Genomic DNA, 25,620 nt, shown 5'->3' on the forward strand with positions numbered 1-25,620 from the left:
GCTTTACCACCCTGTAAGATTCAGCCCAAAAGAGTCAACTTCCTCAACATTTGCTACTTAATTCCCAAATATATTTATAAACTTTGAAATGGAATGTAGTTCAGTTGTTTAGGTATTTTTGTAGTAGTCTTAGTTCATATTTAATTGTTCACTGTATATATAATTGGAATTTGGGCAATTATCATATAGAATCCTAAAACCTTATTAGTTTCAGTGACTCACATTATCTTAGCAAAAGCTCTGTCTGCTTTTAGGAATCTATATGTACCCCCACTGTGTTTTGGGTCACTGTCAATTAGTATAACAATGAGCCCTCTTTCTAATCCCTATAATGGATTTAATTTCTTACTATGTCCTAGATAGTCTACAGGGTGTCTTCCAAAAAGCAGCCACTGAAACCTCCTTCACCAGGAAGGCAGCATGGTAAAGTAGGGAAGGCACTAGCTTTGGAGTTGAGTGTGTTTGGATTGAAATCCTGATGTGCCACCTATATATTCTTGGTCTGGTAAATATTTTTATGTTGTTGTTGCTAATATTAAAATGGGAATGCCTACCTCTTTCGAGATATTAAGATAATATATGTATAATTCCTACAATATAAGTGTTCAGATATTGTAACTTCTGTTTATTGAGCCCCTTTGTTACAGACACTTTGCTAAATTCTTTGCTTAAAGTTTCACTTAATGGTCATAAAAGCAGATAAATTATTAACTGATCTGTATAGCTGGCTAGATATCTAGACTCATTCTCCGACTGAAAAAAACCTAAAAACGTTGTAAAGCATATCTTTAGAAACCTTTTAAGAGCTGACGTGCCAGTAAGAATTTAGCAGACCAAAAGCCAAATGAAAGCAGATTTCCAACTATGAAAAACTGAAAAAGTCAACATTCTATACTTAAAAATAAAATAAAACCAGACATATTTGTCAAAAACAACCATTTTAGATCTCTAGAAATCAATCTGAAGTAACAAATTGAGAATAGTTTCTTTGTTTAAAAACAATACTGAGCTTGAAGTAAGACTTCAGGCAGTCTGCAGCATTCTCTTGTGAGGCTCTATTCCTTACCCCAGGTCATTCAACATGATAATACTGCTAGAGTGGGGCTGGCTACAAAAAGTAGCAGCTTTTTTTTGCCAAAGGGGGCTGACATGTTTGTGAGTAGAGGGTGGAAAACCCACACTCACAGTGGAAAATAGGAAAAGCCTACAGTTCTAGGCTGAGGTCTTAGTCCTGGTTGGTACAACAGCAGACAAAAGAACTGGCCAGAAATTTAACAGGAAGATCCTGGAAATCAGAAAGTCACAGAGAGACTTGATAAACTCATCCCCTGGAGGCCAAGAAAGCTGCATAAACATGCAGCCCCATAGAGAGCCCAAGCTCTCCACACATTCCTAGATGACTGGTAGGTTGAGCACATGTACAGAGCAGATCCAAGAGGACCAGGCAGAAAGTGAAAGTCATAGTAGACTTGGAAACTATCTGAACTTTTAAGGTACTCCCATGCAGATCCACCAGGAGAGAGTGGAAGCCTTACTGGTGTTTGACTACAACCACCAGTCATTGACAGAGACTAAGCTATGCAGAAATAAGGGTAACTCATAGGCTAAAATATAAAAATGTATAAGATTTCCCCTCTGAAAACAGAGGGGAAACCGCAGCAAACAGTAGAAGAGGCATATTCAGTTTAGGTAAATTACTTAAAAACAACAACAAAAGGCAGTCAAAAAAACAGAAAAGAAAGAAACCCTCAAGGAAAAACAAAGAAAATCAGGATAAAAAGTTGCTACAATATATTATCCATAATGTCCAGTACCAACAAAAAATTACAACACATGCAAAGGAAAAGAAACAGAAAAGCATAACCCATTTGGGGGTGGGGGTGGTGCAGAAGTATTCAATAAAAGTTGTCTCTGAGTGAGCCTGGATGTTGAATTTGGGAGACAAAGTCTTCAAAGTGACTATCAAATATATGTTCAAAGAATTAATGGAAACCAATTTTAAAGAATTAAAGGAAAATATGACAATGAGTCCACTATAATATTGATAAAGAATAGAAATTATCTAAAAGAACCAATGAAAATTTTAAACTTGTAAAGTACAATAAACCAAATAAAAGTGCACTGAAGGGGCTCAGTAGCACATCTGAGATGTTAGAAAAAAGAATCAATGAACTTGAAATCTATAGAGATTATATAATCTGAAGAAGAGAGAAAAAATTGGAGAAAAATTAGCAGGGCTCAGAGTCAGGTGGAATAATATCAAACCTATGAACAGATGTTTAATGGGAATCCCAAAAGGAAATGAGAGAGAGAAGTAATGGTCAAAAATTTCTGAAATTTGATGGGAAAACATTAATCTACAGATCCAAGAAGTTTATCAGACCTCATATAGGATAAATTCCCAGAGATCCTTATGTAAATACATAATAGAAGAACTACTAAAGACAGAAAATTCTTAAAAGCAGCAAGATAAAAATGCCATATCATGTAGAAGGAAACAAGAGTATACTTAACAGATGAGACTTACCAGAAGCTTAGAGGCAAGTAGACAGTGGAATATTATATTCAAAGTGTTACAAGAAAAAAATGATCAATCAAGAATTCTGTATCCAGCGAAACTGTGCTTCAAAACTTAAGGTGAAACAGACATCCCCAGATGAATAAAGATGGAGATAATATGTGGCTAGCAGACTTACAAGAAATACTAAAGGAACACTAAAATCCTTCAGACTGAAAGGAGGTGATGCTAGACAGTAACCTGTGTCCACAGGAAGAAATGAATAGCACAAGAAATGGTAAATATATAAGGAAATATAAAGGGCTGCATAATACGTGTTTTTCTTTTTTCTTCTCTTAGTTTCTTTAAAAGATATAAAAGAATACAGATGCTCCTCAACTTACAGAGGCATTACATTCCAATAAACCCATCATAGGTTGAAAATATAGAAAGTAAAAAATGTGTTTTATGCCCTGATAAGCCCATCATGAAGTTGAAAAATCTTAAGTCAAACCATCATAAGTTGGGGACCATCTGTAAAGCAGCAATTGTGATACTATATAGTTGGTTTTTTCACATATGCAGCTGTAATATATATGACAATATCAGAGAGTAGAGGAGGAGAAAAATGGGGTTACTTTGGAACAAAGTTGCTGTTTGTAATGAAACCAACTCAGTATTAACCTAAAATAGAGGATGATAAAGTAAAACACACATTAGACTTTCTAGAGCAACCACTGAAATTTTAAAAAGTAGTTTAAAAGTCAACTAAAGAAGCCAGGCACAGTGGCATGCACATGTAATCCCAGCTACTTGGAAGGCTGAGGTGGGAGGATCACTTGAGCCCAAGAGTTCAAGACCAGCCTGGGCCATATAGTAAGCCCCCTGCTCAAAGAAAGCTGCAAAAGAAAATGGTACACTTAAAAATGTGTTAAATACAAGAGAAGGCAGCAAAGGAGGAACAGAGAAAAAGACTTTCAAGAAGTAGAAAATAAATAGCAAAATGGCAGATATATAGCCAGTCACTATCAAAAATTACATGAAATGGGAATGGACCAAACACCCTAATCAAAAGGCAGAGATTTTTCATACTGAATAAGAAATTAAGACCAAATATATGCTCTCTATAAGAGACATATTTTGCATTCAAATACACAAATATTTACTATCATTTTACAATAGAGAAAGACATAAAATGCAAAAAGTAATATTAAGAGAGGTGCAGTGACTATATCATCAGACAAAATAGAGTAGAACTTTTACTACAGATAAACAGAAAAATTTCATGATAATAAAATTGTCAATAATATCAGGAAAATATATCAATTATAAATGTGTCATACCCAAAAAGAGAGACCTAAAATACATGAAGCAAAACCTGAGATGAAGTGATGAAGCTGTGCACGGTGGCTCATGCCTGTAATCTCAGCACTTTGGGAGGCCGACGTAGGCGGGTCACTTGACGTCAGAAGTTCAAGACCAGCCTGGCCAACGTGGTGAAACCCCGTCTCTATGAAAAATGCAAAAATTAGCCGGGTATGGTGGCATATGCCTATAGTCCCAGCCACTTGGGAGGCTGAGGCAGGAGAATCACTTGAACCCGGGAGGCAGAAGTTGCAGTGAGCTGAGATCATGCCACTGCACTCCAGCCTGAGCAACAGAGCAAGACTCTGCCCAGGAGTCCAGGGAAAAAAAAAATGAGATGAGAAATAATCAAACAATCATCAATGGAGATTTATTATCAAGAATTGATAGGATTAGACAGAGTATTAGCAAGGTTTCAGAAGATTTAAACAGCACTATCAACCAACTTTACTTACCTTAACTGGCTTGTGCTGACGGCTGCATAGCTTTGTAAATATACTAAAAATCACTAAATTGTACACACAATGGGTGTATAATGTGGTGTCTAAGTTGTCTCAATAAGTAAATGTGCAGGGCACCCAATCACTTATCAAGCCTGGAAAATTGTAAGCTTTAGTTTCCCAGGCTTGCAGCTTACCAAAATTACTCCAGGTGGGAAATCTAATTAGAGTTACTATGCACATAAAGCTGGTACTTCAAAGAGCTACAGCCTCTGTGTAACCATATTCTAGAAGTAAACCTGCCTTACATCTCTCATCTCAGAGGACTTCAAAGAAACATCTTGGCACTGAGAAACTTACTGACGAAAGGCTCATACATCCCTGAGAAGTAATAATCATAAATAAGCTCTTGAGTGGAATTTCAACCCAAATTTGCATACCCAAGTGGGAAAAAAGAAAAGACAAAGCTTGAATCATGAATTTAGTTTAAGACGCCTCAGACTGATAGTGTGCTCAGGTACCTGGAAAAAACAAATTCACATTCTCTCAAGAAATGTATCTTTATCCTAGACCTCAAAAATCCCCCACAAATAATTTTCCAAGGAAAACAAGCATTCCACAGTTAATGAAGCAAGACAACTTGAGCAAGAACCCATGGAAATAATGGCCAGTAGAAAAAACAAGCAACAACAACAAAAAACCAGTGGAGACCTCACATACTGGAAGTATCAGACAAATAGTGTGCTTACTCTGTTTAAAGAAATAAAAGATAAAATTTACAATATCATCAGGAAATAGAAAATGATAGAGAATGATAAAAAATGTTTGGGTAAGAAGTGACTTTATAACTGCAAGGAATGTAAAAATATATAACAATATTAAAACCCAATGGGTACATTTGAGAGCAGATCACACAAATATAAAGAGAAAATTAGTGAATAGAAGAGTTCTGAAAATTAGTTAATAGAAGAGAGTTCTGAAGAATTTGCCCAGAGTATATCACAAAGATTTTTTTTAAATAGAAGAAAAGTTAAGATAGATGGGTAATAGAGTGAGAGGATTAATAATGTTTAACAAAGTTCTATAAGGAGAGGAAAAAGAAAACAGTACAAAGGCAATATTTGAAGAAAAATGGGTGAGGATTTTCTAAAACCAGTGAAAGGCACTAATGCACACAAACAAACAAAAATAATGAATGCCAAGCACAACAAACAAGAAATGTATACATACATTTGTAGTTATCATGAAACTGAAAAACACCAATGAAAAGAGAATATCTTAAAAGCAGATTAAGAAAACAGACCGATTACTTTTAAGAAGTGACAGATTGACATCTGACTTATCAACAGAATAATGGAATCCAAAAGACAGTCAAATTACATGTTTAATGTGCTAGCAGAAAATAAATGCTAAAGTGGAATTCTATACCTAATGAGACGGTCTTTCAAGAACACGGATGAAAGAAAGACATTTTCAGATGAGGTAAAACTGAAAGCACACCACCAGCAGACCACCATAAGCAGGTAAAACTGAAAGCAGACCACCATAAAGGAATTTTAAAGTATGTTTTTAAGCAAAAATTGTGATCCCAGATTGAAGGTCTAAAATGCAAGATGAAATGAAGAGCAAAGAATGTGGTAAACAGATGGGTAAATGGAAACATTTCACACTTAAATATTTAAGATAGACTTTTAATATCAGTTATAAATATTAAATTGACTTATAAAAAATAATAATAGTTTTTAAACAGTGATAAAATAGTAGTAAAATAAATGAAATCAAAATTATAATAACAAGTTGGGACAGAGGTGAGTGGAGTGAAAGTGTCCTAAGATCCCCTTATTATCCAGGAGGAGGACCAAGGAAGGGATTAAATTTGCAACATTTGATGCAGACATTAAGTATGCATGTTAAATTTCTAGGCTTACCACTAAGAGAATACAGAGTATACAAATTTTAAACTTACAAATGGGAAAAATAGAATTAAAAATCAGTGCAAAAGAATGCAATAAATAAGAAAGAAGAAATAGAATAAACAAGACAACTGCTAATATGAAATAAAAAGCTGGATATTAGATGAAATGTATCAACAATTATATTAAATGAAAATGCACTAAATGCTTCAGTTAAAAGACAAAGATTATCAGTCTGTTGGAAAGAAAACCAACCATATTCTGTTTAAAACATGACTTGATTGAAAAATACATTTTGGGTAAATTTTAACTAAAAAAAAAAAGCTAGTATAGCTGTTTGTTAATATTAGCCAAAATATACTTTAAAGCAAAATCAATTAATAGAGTTTCTGGCTCCATGTAGAATGGAGTAAGCACACTTCACGTTCTCTCCCACTGAATACAACTATAAAACATGGACAGAATGCATGGAAAAGGTATTTGAAGACACTGTAAACAGAAGTAGGTGCATCAAGAAAGAACACCAGAATTTTAAGTACCACCACCATATGACTTACTATGTTCTCTCCTCTGATAGCCCCTAGCCTGAAGTCAATGCAGCTAGAAACCCAGAAGTGGGCATTATTCATAGAGAGAGCACCAAGAAAATCTGTCTAGTTTTGGCATGAGTTACTGAAAAGAGAGGTTATAATTATCAGAATGTAGATATCCCCTCACTTTTTTCTCTCTGTACTCTTACATCTCAATACCTAGACAATCCCATGACAATGATGACCAGCAAGAGCCAAAACTCAAAGGGAGAAGAAACTTCCTCTCCATTTAGTCAAGCTGCAGTTCCAAGAGGGTGTGGTCAACCCACATTGCTGTCCCCTTTTCCTTTCTCCCTTGTCCTGTCACTTGAGCCCAACAAGAGTTCAAATACAGAAATGTGTGGCAGAGAGGGGTAACTAGAGCCTCAAGTTTCCAGCCAGAGAACCAAAAAAGGGAACATTTGGGAACTAAAAGTACCAGGGAGATCTCAGGGAGGGTTTTTTTAATGTATTTAGGTGTAATCTATGAGACATATGTTTACATAGCGTGAAAGAGGGAGGGTAAGTGGAACTATAAGGTGAAGATTCCAACATTCCAGTTACTGTGATAAAACACTGATACTAAGTAGACTATGAAATAAGTACATATTTTGTAATCCCAAAAGAAACACTACTCAAGGAGATACAGTAAAAATCACAATAAATGCATTGAGATAGAAGACTGAAAAATGTTTAAATAATTTAAAAGAGATCAGACAAGGTGAAAAAAATACCACAGAGAGAACAAACAAAACAAGCAATAAATCAGTAGATCTAAATCTAGCCACAAAAATAATTACCTTAAATGCAGATGTTCTAATGACATCAATTAGAAGACAGAAATGGTCAGAATGGCTTACAAATAGAATGACCTAAAAATATTCTGTGTATGTGAAACATACTTCAACTATAATGATATAGGTAGTTTAAGAGTAAAAGGCTGGAAAATGTATGCCATGCAAACACTGATCAAAAGAAAGCTGAGGTGGCTTTGTGAAGATCAAATCAAGTAGACTTCAGCAGAAAGAAAGCTACCAGAGATACAGAAGGACATTACATAATGATAAAATGATTGATTCACTAAGAAGACACAACAATACTAAATGTGTATGTACCTAACAACAGAACCTCAAATTATATGCAGTGAAATCTGAAAGGAGGAATAGACAACTCCACAATTATAATTGAAGATTTCAACACTCCTCTCTCAGTAATAAATAGAACCAGTAGATAGAAAAACAACAAGTACCTGTATATAGAAAGAGCTCAATAACACCATCAACCAACTGGATCTAACTGACATTTATTGCCCACTCCACCCAGAAAGAGCACATGGAATGTTCACCAAGATAGATCATATCCTGAGACATAAAACAAACCTTAACAAAATTTAAGGAAGTAAAATCATACAAAGCATATCCTCTGACCACAGTGGAACATAAGGATAACTGAATAGTCTTCAAACACTTGAAAACTGAGCAACACATTTCTAAATAATCCATGGATCATAGAGGAAATCTCAAGAGAAATTCAAAAATATGTTAAGCTGAATGAAAATGGAAACACAACATATCAAAGTTCGAAGAGTGCTGCTAAAGCAGTGTTTAGAAGGAATTTATAGCATTAAGTGTTTGTATTAGATAAGAAGAAAGTTCTCACATCTATAGTCTAAGCCCCTGCTTTTAAAAACTAGAAAAAGAACCACAAAAATCAAGTGAAGAAAGTAAATAAAGATAGGAGCAGAAAACAGGGCAATTAGAGGCTGAAAAAATAAGGAAAATCAATGAAACCAAGCTGTTTCTTTGAAAAAGCCAATAGGGTTGGTAAACCCTAGCAAGACTAACTAATAAAAAGAGGAACAAGGTACAGATTACCAATATTAGAAATGAAGAAGGAGGTATTACTACAGTCTCTGTAATTATTAAAAGGATAATAGGGCAGTGCTACAAACAACTCTACAGAAATACATTTGACAACTTAGATAAAATGGATCAATTCTTTGACAACCACAAACACTAAAAGCCACCCAAGATAAAAGAGATAACCCCAAAATGATTAAATACATTGAATTCTTAGTTTGAAACATTTCAAAAAAATAAATACCTAGGTCCAAATGGTTTCACTGGTGAATTTAACCAAGCATTTAAAAATAACAGCAATTCTGCTACCTCTTCTAGAACATAGAAGAGGGAACACTTCCCACCTCATTTTATAGGCCAGCATTACCTGATACCAAACCAGACAACACAGTACAGAAAAAGAAAACTACAGATCAATATCTCTCATAAACACAAACACACAAATCCTCAACAAAATATTAGTAAGTTCAACACAGCAATATATGTAAAGAACACACTGTGCCAAATGGGTTTTTTCCTGAGAATGCAAGATTAGTTCAATATTCAGAAATCGATCAATATGATCTACCATATTATAGTCTGCAGAAGAAAAGCCACGTAATCATATCAATTGATGCCTAAAAATCGTTTGAAAGAGTATAACATTTGTTCATGATGAAAAATTCTCAGCAAACTGAGAAGAGAATTTCCTCAACCTCTCAATCTGATAAAGGACACCTATGAAAAATCTACAGGTAACATCATTCTAATTTTTTATTATTTTTATTTTTTGAGATGGAGTCTCACTCTGTTGTCCGGGCTGGTGTGCACTGGTGTGATCTCAGCTCACTGCAACCTCCATCTCCCAGATGGAATCTTTCAGATTCAAGCAATTCTCCTCCTCAGCCTCCCAAGTAGCTGGGGTTACAGTCACCTGCCATCACACCCAGCTCATTTTTGTATTCTTAGTAGAGACGGGGTTTCACCATGTTGGCCAGGCTGGTCTTGAACTCCTGATCTGAAGTGATCCAACCACCTCAACCTCCCAAAGTACTGAGATTACAGGCCATCATGCCCGGCCAATATCATTCTTAATGGCAAATTTATATGCTTTCCCCCTAAGTTCATGAAAAAGGCAAGAATACACTTATGACTATTATTCAACATCATAGTGGAAGTCTTAGTACAATAAAGAAAGATAAAGTTGTGCAGAAGGGAAGAAATGAACTTGTCCCTATTTCCAAATGATATGATCATCTATGTAGAAAATCTCAAAGGGCCTATATTTTAAATTTCTAGAACTAATAAAGGGGCTTAGTGTAGTCAGCAGATACAAAAGGTCAATCATTTACTTTTTAAAAATGTGTATATTTAAGGCATACAACATATTTTGATATACATAGTGAAAAGATTACTATAATCAAGCTAATTAACATATCCGTCTCCTCACATAGTTACCTTTTATGTGTATGTGGGAGTACCTGATATCTACTCTTAGCAAATTTTCAGAATATGGTACAGTATTAACTGTAGTCATCACATCATGCTGTACTATGGATCTCTAGGCTTATTAATTCTACATATATTCCACGTATAGCTGAGCTCATGCAATATTTTTCTGTGTCTGGCTTATTTCACTTAGTGTAATGTGTAGTTTATCCATGTTGTTACAAATGGCATGCTCTCATTTTTTAAGGCTGAATAATATTCCGTTTCTTTATTCAGTCATCCATTAATGGACATTTAGATTGTTTCTGTATCTTGACTATTGTGAATGCTGCAACGAAGATGAGAGTGCATATATCTCTTAGTCCATCTTGTGTTGCTGTAACAGAATACCAGAGACTGAGTAATGTACGAGGAAAAGCGGTTTATGTAGCTCATGGTTCTGCAGACCAGGAAGTTCAAGGACATGACCTTGGCTTCTGGCAAGGGCTTTCTTGCTGTACCATAACATGGCAAAGAAAGTCAAAGAGGAAGCTGACCTGTGTGACAGAACCCAGGGGCATCCTGGCTTTATAACAACAGACTCTTGCATGAACTAATTTATTCTCATGAGAACTAATCCAGTCTGCCCAGAGAGAGAACTCACTACTTGGCTTTTACTGTGTTGGGGAAATGGTCTTTTCTACATTTTATTCTATTTTACTTTAATTTTTGTTATTTATTTTATTTTATTTTCTTGCTCTGTTTCCCAGGCAGGCTCAGGTGCTCTTCCCACCTCAGCCTCCTAAGTAGCTGGCACCACAGGCTCATGCCAACCCACCCAGCTAATTTTGGTATTTGTTTTGTTTGTTTCTTTGTTTTTGTTTGTTTTTTTTTGTAGAGATGGAGTTTCGCCATGTTGCCCAGGCTAGCCTAATACTTGTTGTTTTCTGTGTGTGTGTTTTTTTAATAGTAGCTATCTTAATGGTGATATCTCTGTGGTTTTGATTTGCATTTCCATAATGGCTAGGGATGATGAGAATCTTTTCATATGCTTGTTGGTTATTTGTATTTATTTTGAGAAAGGTCTGTTTAAGTCCTTACCCTAGTTTTCATTTGGGTTATGTTTTTATTGAGTCTGAACTGGTCTTTTTATTTTTACTTTTTTTTTGGACACAGAGTCTTGCTCTGTCGCCCAGGCTGGAGTGCAGTGGTGCGACCTTGGCTCACTGCAACCTCTGCTTCCCAGGTTCAAGCGATTTTCCTGCCTCAGTTTCCTGAGTAGCTAAGACTACAGGCATGTGCCACCATGCCCGGATAATTTTTGTATTTTTAGGAGAGATGGGGTTTCACCATGTTGGCCAGGCTGGTCTCAAGCTCCTGGCCTCAAGTGACCTGCCTGTCTTGGCCTCCCACAGTGTTGGGATTATAGGCGTGAGTCACCACGCCTGGCCCATTTATATTATTTTGTATTAGTTGCCCCAGAGATTTCAATATGAAGTCTTGACTTATTACAGTCTACCTTAAGTTAATTTACTTTTACCTCTTCTCAAACAGTGTAAGAACCTGACAATAGTTTAATTTCATTCCTTCTACCCATCGTACTTTTGTTGTCATATATTTTATATACCCTTATATTGTGGTTGTGGTTCTTTAAACAACCTGTTATGTTTATTCACAAAATTGCCATTTTCAGCATTCTTCATTCCTTCCTAAAGTTACAGGCTTCCAACGTTTCAATGAAATGTCTCTAGCTTTAATATTTTTTCTTTAATACTTACGGTAGTGCAAGTCTTCTGGTAATTAATTCTCTTGGCTTTTGATTGTAAATGTCTTCATTTGTCTTCATTTTCGAGGTATATTTTTTGCTGGTTATAGAATTTTATATTGGCAATATATGTCAATACTTTAATATGTCAATCTATTTCATCTGGCTTTCATAGTTTTTATTTAAAAAGCAAATGTCAGTCTCATTGTGGTTCCTTTGAAGGTAATGTGTCCTTTTTTCTCTGACATCATATAAGATTTTTCTTTTCACTGTTGTTTTCAGCAATTTGACTATGATCTGCCTACGTGTAGGTTCTTTGTTTTTTTTCTACTTGGGGTTCACTGTGCTTTTGGAATTTATAGACTGATGTTTTCATCAGTTTTGGGGAAATTCTCAGCTTTTGTCTTTTTAAATATTGTTTCTATTTTGTTCTCTCTTCTTTCCTTGTGAGATGCTCATTTCCTGTACACTAGACCTTTATTTATGTGCTCTGTGTCTCTTGGGGTCTTACTTGAATTCTTCCATACTTTTATCTTCCCATACTTCAGTTTGAATATTTTTTATTGAAGTATTTTCAGGTTCACTTACCCTGTCTTCCATTGTATTCAGACTGCTGTTAACCCAGCCATTTTCTTCTTTTCAGATACTGTATTTTTTAATTCTAGAATGTCCACCTTATTCTCTTTCATAGATTCCACTTATTTTGTGAATTTCTCTACTTTTCTCATCCATTTTGTCTATGTTTTTTTCTATTTTATTTATCTTATTATTAATCAGTTATTTCAATATTTAGATAGTTCACAAGTCAGCTTCTGTTACATTTTTGTCTTTGATCAGCCATATTTCCCTGCCTATGCCCATGTCTGGTGATTTTTTTCTTGTATACTGAACTGTGGAAAAGAACCAGAGGCTCCTGATGATCTCCTCCCTGAAAGGATTCTGCCTTTCCTTGCTAAGTCAGAGCAAGGGACTGATTCCCTCAGTCCAATCAGGGCCTGGACCGGGCCAGGGTAAGTTGCAGCCTTAATAAGGCTCAGTGTTCTGTGATTCGGCCCTGTTCCTTGGGCATGGGCCACTCTTCCCCGCCACTCCTGACTTTGGATGGTGAACTGGAAGGATTTGTCTCCTCTATCCTGGAAGGCTGTGGGGATTCTGTTCTTTCCTTCAGAGTTGTTTAGCTTAGCTTTTTAGCCTCCCTGAACAACTTCAAAACCTGACAAATATCTAGAGATGGAGACCACATGTGTGTTTGTGGCAAGCCACTCACTTAAGCCAGACTTGATCACCTATATACCATGCAGCTGCGAGAGATTTCTCTCTGACCATTAAAAGCATTTGGTCCAGAATCCAGATTGCCCCAGTAATCAGTGCTTTTGAGGAGAAAGTTGGCAACGTGTTTGAGGTTCCTCTGTGCAGATCCTCTAGCTACCATTCTGTCACAACAGCCCCACACAACTGCCAAAAACTTCCCTGGTCTCACTTTCCTTCACCAGCGTTCCTCTGTCTGTGCTAAATCCAGTTCTTAGCCTTGGTCCAGAATCAGCAAAATCCCTCAAGGGCAGAAAACAGCCTAGAAGAAGCTCTTCCCTCTCTGGAATGTTAACTCATCTAGTTCTTACTGTTTCCGCACCTCTCTGATGCCTTTCAACATATGACTTTTCCATACATCCATGATCGTAATGATCACTGCATTACGATCACTGACCTGCCATGCCATCTTATAAAGAAGTGGAAGAATGGTTATCATACTTGTTAAGTTTTAGACACATTTCTTTTTGTATATTTGTTTTATAATTTTATAAAGGGAAAAAGGAAAAGAATGGGACCTCAAAGAGGTTAAGAACCTTATTCAAACTGATGGTTACTAAGTAGCATAGCAGTAATCAAAGCCGGTTATCTGACAACAAAACCTTTACCATGCATTCCTTCCTGACCTCAAGATCATGGACTTTTGTCCTGCTGTTCCACTGAGGCCACTTCAGTGCCATCCTAAGCAGTTAGCAGAGGCCTTGGGGAGCCCCTAGTTCTGTCTTGAGGCAGCTGAGGGTGGAGCCAGTAGCCCTGATGAGTTACGTATTGGTTGATGCTGGCCCCGTACTCTCTGGTACTCTTGCTTTCAGGATTTGGACTTCAGAATTACAGTATTTCCTTATATCTTGCCAAAGATCATAAACTAGACCCTCCCCCATGGGGTGGCTTAGGGAAACTGGTTCACATTATGTAAGCATATCATTCTGTGAAGTTTTTCCATAACTGGAAGAGTGGGATAAAGCACAGACAAACCCTAGTCAAGATCAGCATCTCCTCTGTAAATGCTCATTTTGCAAAGGTGGTTTTCAAAGTACAGATGGCCCTCATGGTAGCAGTGAGAATCCCTGGTGTACTAGGTAAGCCTCCAGCTCTGGGCTAGGCTCCTGAGCCCATCTACAAAGTGTCTTCTTCCTCCCAGCAAGCAGGTGGACATTCAGTCACGTTTGTTAGATCCATTTACCTAAGATTATCTTATGAAATAGTTTGTACTCAAATTAGGATTTAATAGCAAAATCATCACAAAACAAGCAAAGACAGTGAAAGGGGAGGAAAGAGGGAACTAACATCAGCTGCAAAACTGATTAGAAATTTTCCTACATTCAACCACTCTAGCTTAATACCTGTCTGGCATATAAAAAGTACTCAATAAACATTTCTGACAGAACACTAGTAGGGGTAAATTTTCCCTTCCCTGCCCACAACCATTATTACATGGATATAATGGACACAGTTGCTGCACAGATTAACCTCAAGAAAGCTGGCAGGGAAGACACACCAAACAGAAATAATTACATGCGATGACTGCTACTTACAGAGGCCTATACAAATCTAGGGATTCGGAAAAGATGTCACAGAGAGATTGACCCTGGGCTTACTTCAAGAAGCTGGGATTTGCCCAACAGAATAGCACAAGGAGAGAATTCTTGGTCGTTAACATACCAATTGCATGTCATGTTACCTGACGGTAGTTTTGAGTGTCAGGAACATCAGCTGCACAATGAAGCAGTAGCAGGAGGTGAACCTGGAGAGCTAGACAAGAGCCAGCCCACAGAGCGCTTCAAATATCATGCTTTAGAATTCATAATTTATCTCTAAATGATGGTGAGCCATTGAAGGATTTCAACAGTAAAGTAATGACAAATTAGTGCTTATTAAAAGGACCAGACACCTCAATTCTACCTACACACAGATTCAAGAGAGTAAAAGGGATTGCCTATTCAGAATTATTAAGTGTGGGGACTATGATTGTCCTAGAGTTCACTCACTGCCCCAGGTATTTGCCCTAAATATAGCTCTTGAGTGGACAGATGGGCAAGAACTCCATCTCTGGTATCCTGAATTAACAGACTCTGTAAGGCCCTTTCACAAAATCCAAGTTGTGAAACAGAATGGATGAAATTTTGAAGCTGAAGTAGCTGGGTCTTGAAATTCCTGGTCTCTAGAGACTGAAGGAGATGAGGCTGCTGCTCTTCTCTATTTCTACATTTAGTCCCCGTTTTGCGGCTGTGTAAGCCAGGTGATGAGCCAGAGAAGGGGAAGGAGCTGGAAATCAAAGGGGAAGGAGCTGGAAATCAAATTAACTGATTATGACCTCTGACTTAATAGCATTTATAAATAGTTTATAGGGTAATCACTAAATTATTGCTTAGATGAAGGGTACATTCTTGTCTACATTTTCTTTGTTCCCTCTTAGAATATGAGAATTTAAGAGTTGGCTTTATAGTTTGACCCACTGGGTTTGAATAAGAATGTAATGTGACTCCTATTACTTTTTCAGTTTTTGAATTTTGCTCTTGAGTAATTGAACTTGACATAGTAATATTTGCAATGCACCTAAAAATTAAAATTACAAAACATGCCATTGAGCTATAAAAGATGTAAAGGGAAGAAGAGAACACACATGCAGGGGAAAGAAGATATAGTATAGAAATTCAGAATTATCACAGGGAGGGAAGTGGGAAGAAGGAGGTAGAAGGGCCCTAGGCTAACGGAGAGGAACAAACATCCAGAGATTTATAGACAAAAGTAGTTCTTAGGAACTAGATGAGTGAAAACAAGCAAAGTTTGGCCTCTCAGAATTGAAGGGAGAAATAATTCAGTGGAAAGTAAGCCTTTTTAATAACAGGTAAAATTCAATTGAGTAACTTTGATGTCAAATAGACTAATAATGTCCTTTGAAGAGATACTGGATTTTTTTTTATCACACCGTGATTTGACTCAACTAATACTTGTTGCAGCAAAGAATACATCAGACATTAGGCTGGGTGCTAAGGACCCAGAGATGAAAGACACACTGTATGCCCAGAAGGAACTCAGAGACTAGGGCAAGACAGATCAACTGTGCATATAGTTAAGTGCATGTAACAGAGGATCAGCTAACTCACTCCATAGGGAGGAATTAGTCAAATAAAGAAAAATGAGGCCGGGCATGGTGGCTTACTCCTGTAATCCCAGCACTTTGGAAGGCTGAGGTGGGTGGATTACCTGAGGTCAGGAATTCGAGACCAGCCTGGCCAACATGGTGAAACCCTGTCTCTACTAAAAATACGAAAAACCAGGCGTGGTGGCAGGTGCCTATAGTCCCAGCTACTCAGGAGGCTGAGGCAGGAGAATCACTTGAACCTGGGAGGCAGAGGTTGCAGTGAGCCGAGATCACCCCATGCACTCCAGCCTGGGCAACAAGAGCGAAACTCCGTCTCCAAAAAAAAAAAAGAAAAGAAAAAAGAAAGAAAAATGAGAAAGTTGCTTGTACTTTACACCAGGAACAATATATATCAAAGTATGGTAGAGAAAGATTAGGTTGAGTTACTTTAATGTTTTAATGTCTTCATTCTCTAGTATTCATGAATGAATCTTTAGTCTATTTTTTTATTAAATGTCAATTATTGTTAAGAGATAAGACCACACTCAGTATATGAAACCACGAAAGCTGAATTTATTGATTACTTAGTGTAGGAATGGTTACTTGGTGAGAGATATTCTCATTGAACAAAGCAAACTGATGATTTTATATAGGATTGTGGGCAGGAGTTGAGTCTGATTTTTGGTTACAAAGGCAAGAGTAGATTGCTGTTCCTCAGAAGTGCGGATTATGTTTGTTCATTACTGAGGCAGGAGGGGGTCAGGTCAGCCTTAGAAGAGGACTCAGTGGAGTGAGTCAGCCTCTGATTGGCTGCCTTCCAGAGTGTGAGTCTGTCTCTGACTGGTTGATTCCAGAGTCATGGTCACTGAAGCAAGTTGTCATTGATTGATTAATCAGGTTGAAAACCACTTCTAATGTTGACTTGTCATGGCTCGGGAACAATTAGTCTTTTCCCAGGAGCATGGGACTTTTCTGTATCCCACACCCCTCCCTTTCTCATCTTCAATCAGCCAAAGCAGCAAGACAGACCATCAGGGATTGTCCCCGTATTCACCATCATTGTTAATTTTGTCTTTAAATTGTTCGTTGAAACATTTCTTAGGACAGTGGCTCTGTGGATTTAAGACTCTGGATAAACATATCAGACTGTGCAACAAAGTATAACAAAGGTATTGCAAGAAGGGATTAGAGGGCAATCTAAAGGCATGATCTAGATTTTCCAAGGTCTGACATACTCTTAAGTAGATAAGCTACCTTGACAGTTTGAGTTCTGAGTAGTACAAACACTGTCTTCCTGGCTTTGTTGGAAAATGAAAGATTCTATATAGTTACATTTTCCCAACAATTCATGCCAGCCCCTTTAAGTGGCTAAATATGATTACATTTTTAACAAGGAAGAACGTTTCCCAAGTTATCACACTCTTCTTTGCCTTCTGAAAGAGTTCTTTGAAGGAAAATCATATTTTTTTGAAGAACTACTACATTCTAGGTGATTTCATGTATTGTCTCAATTCTCACAATATCCTACAAAGGTAAATTCTTTATTTTTATTACACAAATACTGTGATAAAACCAGGGTTCAAACCCAAATCTGTCCAATTTTAAAGTTAAAATAAATTTTTAAAATATCTCAATCATTAAGAGCATCAAAAATTGTGCTTCTCTGTATGTGAGTGATGTCCATTGGCCATTGAGTAATGTAGTACTACTGTATTTGCTCCCTAAACTAGAAGGCCACAAATTACAGGGTTTCATGGGATTTTTCCTCTCCTTCCCACTGCTCCTTCCCATTTCTTTTCTTGTTGCTCTCTCCCTCTTATGTTACCAGATTGTACATACAAGATTATACATCAATCATACATATAAATAGATTTTACATACAAGACTATATATGCAGGCAATCATACATAGGTGTAGATTATACATACAGTTAGGCCATTAGACCTTGCGTCATTAACAATGTCTCCAGTTTTTTCAGAATAAAATTCAAGGTCTCTTATCACAGCACCAATACTCAGACACTTGTTTTACATTGCTCAGGGTTTTCACTTGTGTTCTGGGCACTGGCAATTGTCTGACTTCCTGTTAAATGAGGAGTTACTGTAACAGGCAGCATCTAACCACCACAGGGAAAGATTTAGGCAAGAGGGATAATCGGAATCATTTGGTTAATGGCCCTTGCCTTTACCTGATTACGTGTTTTATAAATTTTCTGAGTAAATCTCATGTGTACAAAGGTTTCCCAGGTATCTTCTCTAACTGAAATAAGTCATAGAAAGGAAAGGTCCTTCTGCAGACAAATCTTATCTCTGCAACTTAATAGCACCATGTGATTTTGAGCAAGTTGCTGAATTTTGCTAAATCTGTTTTCTTTATTCATAAAATAAGGGATAATAATACATTATTAACTCTTGCAGTTGTTGCAAAGCTTAAGAGAGTATTATGTCAAATGCTGAACACTGTGCTTGGCATACGAAAAATGCTCAATAGATGGTAGTTATAACAATCATTTTGCTTATAATAAGTGGCAAGGAGTCCACTATGCTTTAGTGTCCTAATAATGCTCAGCTTGTCATCTTATTGTTAGTGCCCTGCCAGGCCCAAATGAGGAGGCATACTGAGATGAGGTCGTTCTGTCCTCATGCATTGGGAGTCAAAGGACTGAGTCTTTCTACTTTCTTCGTTTCCTCCCATTGTAAATATGTGCTGATAACATACTTACTGTACATTCACACAGCCTGCTTTTCTGTATGGAGCCAGGTACACATTTTCATGTAAGGAACTCTTTGAAAATATTGTCCAGAATGTATTCTTCTAATAGGAATTAAAGATGAAAACATTATACTACTGGGCATCGTGGCTAGCACTGACCCTGGAGGTTTGCTTTGAGTTGTAAAGATTTTAGAATATGGGCTTCAGCTAAAACCTGTGCTGAATTTTTCTTGTGTAAATGTTTGTCTTTAAAAAGTGTGTTGTCACAGATACCATGAATAATTTGGATTTAGATGAAAACAGCTTCTGGAATTATGGCGAACTAGCCAAGGGGCATATTAGTCATATACTGGATAGTTTTTCCTGGAAATCTATAAATTGCCTTCTTAACTTAAAAATAAAGGAATAGATATGGCCAGATTGCTCAAGCGACTCCATGGCTCATGTGGTTACATGTGCATTTTGTCAGCTTTGCCACACTGTAATTGGCTTTTCTGTTGGATAACTTCCTAGAAAGTCTAAAATAATTTAGTCTATATAAGCCTTATGAGTCAATGATACCCTAAGTGGAAACACAGGTATTTAAAACCAGCCAGCTTTCCTTTTGACTTTTTTTTCCTGAGGCCCTTCTCAGGAACGTAACTATTTTTGTTAGGAAGTACAGAAAGGAGTGGTCTGTTGTTTAATGACAGAACCACTGCCATGCAGGAGGAGACCAAAGGGAAGGGTGCCGTTTAAGGCTATGCACTTTAAGGTGCCTTAGTTCTAAAGAAAAATCTTTTGCCATTTGTACAATGAACGCTTATTATAAGAGCTAGTTAAGCTTCTTTAATCCAAAGTACATCCTAATTTCCTAAAAAGGTAGTCCTGAAAATTTAGGTTAATATATCATATTGCTATAGAAAATATTAATGCATTGTTTTCAAAGTTTTATATCCATTTTATGAATAATAAAGTAGAAAATGAATCAAATACAGACTCCTATTAGTAAAATTTTGGGGAAGGTAGAACATTCTGGGTTCAACCTCATTGAAATCTCATTATGAGTCCTTGGGGAATGCTTCTGTTATAAAATACTGATTTAAATATGGTACCGGGGCTCTCTCTTTGAAAAGAAGTTTGCATGTAAGATAAACTGGCAAGCATTTTAGATATCATACTATTAGTTATGCTTTTGAATAAATTATGCTTCCTTCTGAAATGAAAATGCATATTCATGAATATGCTTTGGATTTCCATCAAGTGTTCTTAAAATGTCAAATTGCATTCAAAAGTTGCTTCAGCTTGATGGGTCAGGCAAAATCAAATATAGAAAGTGAGGCCAGAATCTATTTATGGAGGCAGTAGACCTTTCACACATGACCCCAGCCTGCCCCTGCAGCCCCAGCTCCTCCTGCTACTCCTCCACTCCACAAAGCCTAGTGCCAGCCACAGGGACTCGGGGTCACTTCCTGAACATGCTTTCCTCCTGTGCCTTTGTTTACCCTGTTCCCTTTGCATGTAGGGCCTAACTCAGCATCCTCAAAATCTGGCAAAAATCCCATCTCCTTGTAGTGGTTTATGTAACCCTTTGGCCGGAATGAACCGCATGCTGCTTTGCCAGTCGCTGCCCTTGTCACTCTGTACTCAGACTGTCTAAGGGACGAGACATTGTTTTACTCATCTCTGTGTCTCCTCTGAAAGCCAGCCCAGGACCTGGCTTTATGTTATAGATGCTCAGTAAGTATTTGTTTACTGAATTGCATTTTCACATCTCTGTAACCTGTCCTATTCTTCTATCATATGAAATGCCACAGAAATTATCAGAGTTTTACAGGTCTTATGGAGAATGTTTTGAAATGGGGACTTTTTATTTCCCTCTCTAGGGAGACAGCTAATGGAGTTTTCCCACATAGCTAATGTCCCAAACTATCAATGTTTTCTCCAGGAAACCATTTTGTGCCTCATTGGTTTACTGAAAACATAACAGCACTGCCCAAGTCTGATTCTCAGCTTGAATGCCATTAAAGAGTAATGAAGGGAAAAGTTACATAAAAGGTTCAAATTATTACAGTAAATGCATTTCAAAGATCATTCTAATGGTGAATTAGTTTATGAAATGAGAGGATCAAGCTTCATTGTGGTAAGATTTTACCCTTTTCTTTTGATAAAATTCTAAGCAATTTTTATAAAGTGTAAGTCTCAAGTTACCTAGGTTGCCTACCAAAATGGCAGATCCCTGGCCCTCACTATTGGCAAATTCAGAGTCAGTAAGTCTAAAATGAAACCTGGGAATCTGAATTGTAGGAAATACAAAGGCAATTCTGGTGTGAAAAAAATCACAGGATTGCACTTTGAAAAACCCAGATGTTCTGAGGAAAGTGGAAAGGTAATATCATATTAATGGACGTATTATATGCTCAAAATATTTGCTAAGCATGTGTTACACAAGCCAGGCCCTGGGCTGGCTTTTAGAAGAGATACAGCTGAATAAGGCAATATCTCTTCCTCTAGACAGCATCATTGTGTACTTGAATATTCTAGGAAGTTGGATAAAGTTACTTGGTCGAAGTGTCCTGGCACTGATAAGCCAAAATAGGCTGTCAGTTATGTTCTGCTCTAATTGCAAGAGTGTTCTGGGCTTAGATACACATTTCATACATTCATGATGAACAAGGAAAGGAATGCTTTACCATGGCCAAAGAAGTCAGACAGGATATTCCTCATGCCTCCTTGTTCTGAAAAAAGACTTGGATTTAGAGATTCAGTAGCTCTGAGCTGGAGTGAATGGTTCATTATGTTTTTGCTATAAGTATCTATAAAATATATTTCCAGTTAAGCACCTGAGGGGTTTTAAACCTTTATTATCTGGCACCCTCAATGAGTAACTCAGAAATAAGTATTCTAAAAGACAACAGTTTACCTGTGGCTCCCAAATTGCAACTTAGCTATAGTAATTTTTATCATTGATATCCCACAAGTTCACAGAGAGTTAGCAGTCTATGTATTATTGGGACAGTGAGTTAGAAATTACACTTTATTCCATCCATGTGTAATTATAATCCTGTATTATATATGTTTTCATATTTGTCCTTTATTTCCCAGCAGACTCTGAGTGCCTTATGGACAAAAAAAAAAAAAAAAAAATCCTCAAACTTGTTATTCTGTGACACCTAGTACAAACATGAGTGGGTATCCAAAATATACTTTTAGATTGCTTAAATTAACTACAAGTTTAAAATGTGTTTGATTCTGAAATTAGAATATTTAGAAGCTTCTACAGTGTGAAAGCCCCATAGGACAGTGCTCATGTTACTGCGGGTGGATGAGAAATATCCTAGGAGAATGCTGTCTCAGGTTCTGATCTACCAGTGTATGTCTGCAGGAAAGCTTAATGTTACACAGGCAAAGAGTTGTACAACTACACAATCTGTGCTTTGCTTTTATGAAAAAGAGGTAAATTGTTAAAGAAAAAAAACCATGCCAATAACAAGGATTTGTTTAAGAAAGCAAATCTTAGGCATGTCTTTGTGCAGCTTAATATGTAGAACCATCTATATCCATGGCATATTATACACAGCAGATCATTTTGTTACTCCTGAGTCCTTAAGAAAATATTCCACTATATTTGGTGTCTTCAGTTCACTAAGGCAGAGAAGAACGTAATACATATTTTAAAACAGTATAAAGAGTTGAAATGGAAAATTTTTGTGCTTTAAAGAGGAAAGTATCAATTACCAAAAAACTGTCATTTGGAGTAAAATGTACTATCTTTCTTCCTTTATCCTAATTCATACATGTGATCAATATTTTTATCACTCCCTTCCTCTGCCATTTCTTGGTTAAATATGGAAATGAGCACAAACTATCATTTTCTGTAAAACATTTCACTTAGACACAAGATAAATATGCCAAAGACTTATTACGATCCTTCTGTCTTTGATATTTATTTCACAAATACTGTCAAGCATCCTTTAGAAGATATTATGCTTGGCACCTCAGGGAATATAAAGATGTAGACCTTGCCTTCAAGGACTTACATTTTGTGTCTCTTTCACTTCTAAGCTGCAGAATAGGTTTGACTAATAGCTCTTTGCAGGACCATTTCATGGAAGTATTAGTATTAGGCAGGCAAATCTGGGGGGAAAGATCAGCCCAATAACAGACAGCAGTCATTTTTCTCTGTATCTGAGATTAGATTCCTATATTCTTAGGAAGATGACTTTTATAATCGGCCAACTTTTAGCTCTTTGGATTTAGGACTTGCCATGTTCTGAAAAGCAGATTAGACATCTACCCTCAAGGGACTTACAGTCTCATCTAACAAGGAGGCGTATAGGAAGATAAATCAGAGCAATGTATTTTCATAGAAACCTTGATTTCTGTTCAGGACAGAGGGAATGGCCAATTCTGTGTAGAGATATAATAGGCTTTGTGAGAGGTTGAAGGTGGAGCTGAACCTTGAAAGAGGAGTAGGGGTTTGCCAAGTTGAGGAGGAGAAGAGGCCATTCTAGGCAGAGAGATCAGCCCAAGCCTAGGCCTAGAGAAAAACAGCCTCCCTTATTTGGTGAATGGTTGAGTGTTCTGGAGCCTCAGGTGCAGGGGCGGTGCAGGAGGGAAAAGGGCAGACCTGACATATGAGGAGTTAGGAGTAGCTGGGTCACCAAGACTTGGTGTCTGCAGGGGAGGGGATGGGTATGGGAGGCACTGAGGAGGTAGTCAGCAGAGTCGGTGACTGCTGAGAGGAGGGCTGTGGTGACATTCATCTGCAACTGGCACCTCTAGCCTGTTGTGGCATCTACAGGCCATCCCCTAAGCTCACTCCCACCCACCATGTCCAGGTTCTCCCCTCTGTGCTTTTTCCCCTTACAGGCCCAGGCTTTAGACCTGCTGGGACCCCTGCAGGACAAACTGGTAATGGGATGGAGAAGAGGCAGGGAAAAGATGGGCCCAGGGTTTGAAAGCCCCAGACCGACTGAAAATCCACTAAGACACAGTGCTGTGTTGACACAAAAGCCCAGGGATCACTCAGGATCAGGTGGGACAACATTGTGTAATTGCAGCTTATTTGGCACTCAGGGCCCAGCTCCAGAACGTTCTATTAAACCATCTATATGTCCACTTGGAAGTTATCAGACAATCCCAACACTTGATTTTTCCCTCCAAAATGAAGCAAAATCAAGCTGTAACAAATGGAACTTGGTCTTCCCCTTGAAGCTCTTTTATTTGATTTTCATAGTCATTTGTGTGGGGTAGCAGACAAAAAGCAGACAGATGATCGTGTTTTCCTGGCCTGACAAGAACAAGCTGGTCAAGGGCCATGAAGGCCAGCAGATAGAGAGAATGGAGAATGGCCACAGTACGGGGGGCCCAGCAGCCCCGTTCTGTGAGCCCAGGCACCCTGTTGACGAGCACTGCACAGTATCAACCGGAATCCCGTAGAAGGCAGGTAAGCAGCTGTCAGCCTTGTACTGAAGGGCTTCATTCTGAAAATACACAAGAGTCTCCTGTGTCAGACTTTAGAATGTGGCAAGAAGCTAGGTTCATGTTTTCTAGGGTTTTAGCACCAAAGCTAGAATTCTGATACGAGGTTTGGAAAAAAATCAGAGAGCTGACAACTTGTGTGAGAATGAAACAAATCGTCACAAGCATTATATTAGCAGTGAATAGATCATGTTTGACATGTGAGTCAGAAAGTAGCCCATCCACTCAGATATATGGGCCAGTTTAACTCCTAGAAGCCTATGGATTGCAAAATCCTTTTCTATTGTTATGTCCACCAACAGCTCCTACCTCTCTCAAACGTTTATGACCAAATGAGTTACTCTAAGTCATGTCAGGGAGCTTTCCCTCCGCCTGAAGGCTGAGAGGAAGGCTCTGCCCATTCCTCAGCCCTTTGGCCTTCTGAATCTCTCTATCCAACCCCAAAAGAAACTATTAAGGTCAATTTGACCATACAGTCAGTAAACTATCAGTTATAGACATAGCAAATAATTAAATTGAGAGTAATCAAAGGTAGGATTTCAGCAACTTTAATAAACACCGGTTACTCATGCAACATCCTAGAACATGAAAGAGGATGAGAATTAACATTTGGGAGCTTCCTGCATGCTAGCCATTTTGTTTACACACCGTGCGTGAGAATAGATATTAAAAGAAAATTCCTGTGGCAATACTTGTGAATAGGTATACAACAAATGTGAGTTCTTCCTTACCCTTCTTCGCCTTTACCTGGTTGCCTAATAAGTTAATCTTTGCAACAGGTTATGGAATTGCTGTCATTATCCTTAATTTACTGATGAGAAAAGGCTGAGATAAATTAAATTGACCAACTTTGTCTAGCTAGCAAATGGTGACACAGATAGGGACCAGGGTCTGTGTGTTTCCAAGGTCCACATACTTTTTCCAGGGCATATGGGTGCTGACAATAGTAAATATAAATATATGTATATTTTTCCCCTAAGTCTGGTTTAGCACGACAGGTAACTTTGGGAGCTTATCCGAAGGATTACAAAATCCCCTTCCTGTTCTGGATCAAACCCAGAGGAAAATAGAATACGCCTGCCACCTTGAGGTGACCCTGTAGGCAGAGGGCATTGGGAGCCAGCATCGCTGCATTCAAGGGCACCTTGGGCAGCGAGTACCACTCCCCTCTGCCTCAGCCAGCTCCCTGCCAGGCTTTGTGTGGGAGGAGAGGTTCACTCCTGCACTCCCCCAGAAG

The 25,620-nt window shown here is 37.8% G+C and overlaps 1 protein-coding gene and 1 long non-coding RNA gene across 4 annotated transcripts in view; one reads left to right on the forward strand and one right to left on the reverse strand.

Annotated features, from left to right (window-relative positions):
- Nucleotides 1–25,620, forward strand: part of KBTBD12 (kelch repeat and BTB domain containing 12) — a 76,401-nt gene that overhangs the window by 16,956 nt on the left and 33,825 nt on the right. The gene's annotated exons all lie outside the window — the stretch shown is intronic.
- The window catches only part of LOC116273730, a 33,582-nt gene continuing 27,868 nt past the window's right edge, over nucleotides 19,907–25,620 (reverse strand). For both annotated transcript variants that reach the window (XR_004182080.1, XR_004182081.1), the window contains exon 3: nucleotides 19,907–24,385. This is a non-coding gene — a long non-coding RNA (uncharacterized LOC116273730). The remainder of the gene's footprint in view (nucleotides 24,386–25,620) is intronic.

Source organism: Papio anubis, chromosome 2, assembly GCF_008728515.1.
Source record: "Papio anubis isolate 15944 chromosome 2, Panubis1.0, whole genome shotgun sequence".
NCBI classification, from domain to species: domain Eukaryota; kingdom Metazoa; phylum Chordata; class Mammalia; order Primates; family Cercopithecidae; genus Papio; species Papio anubis.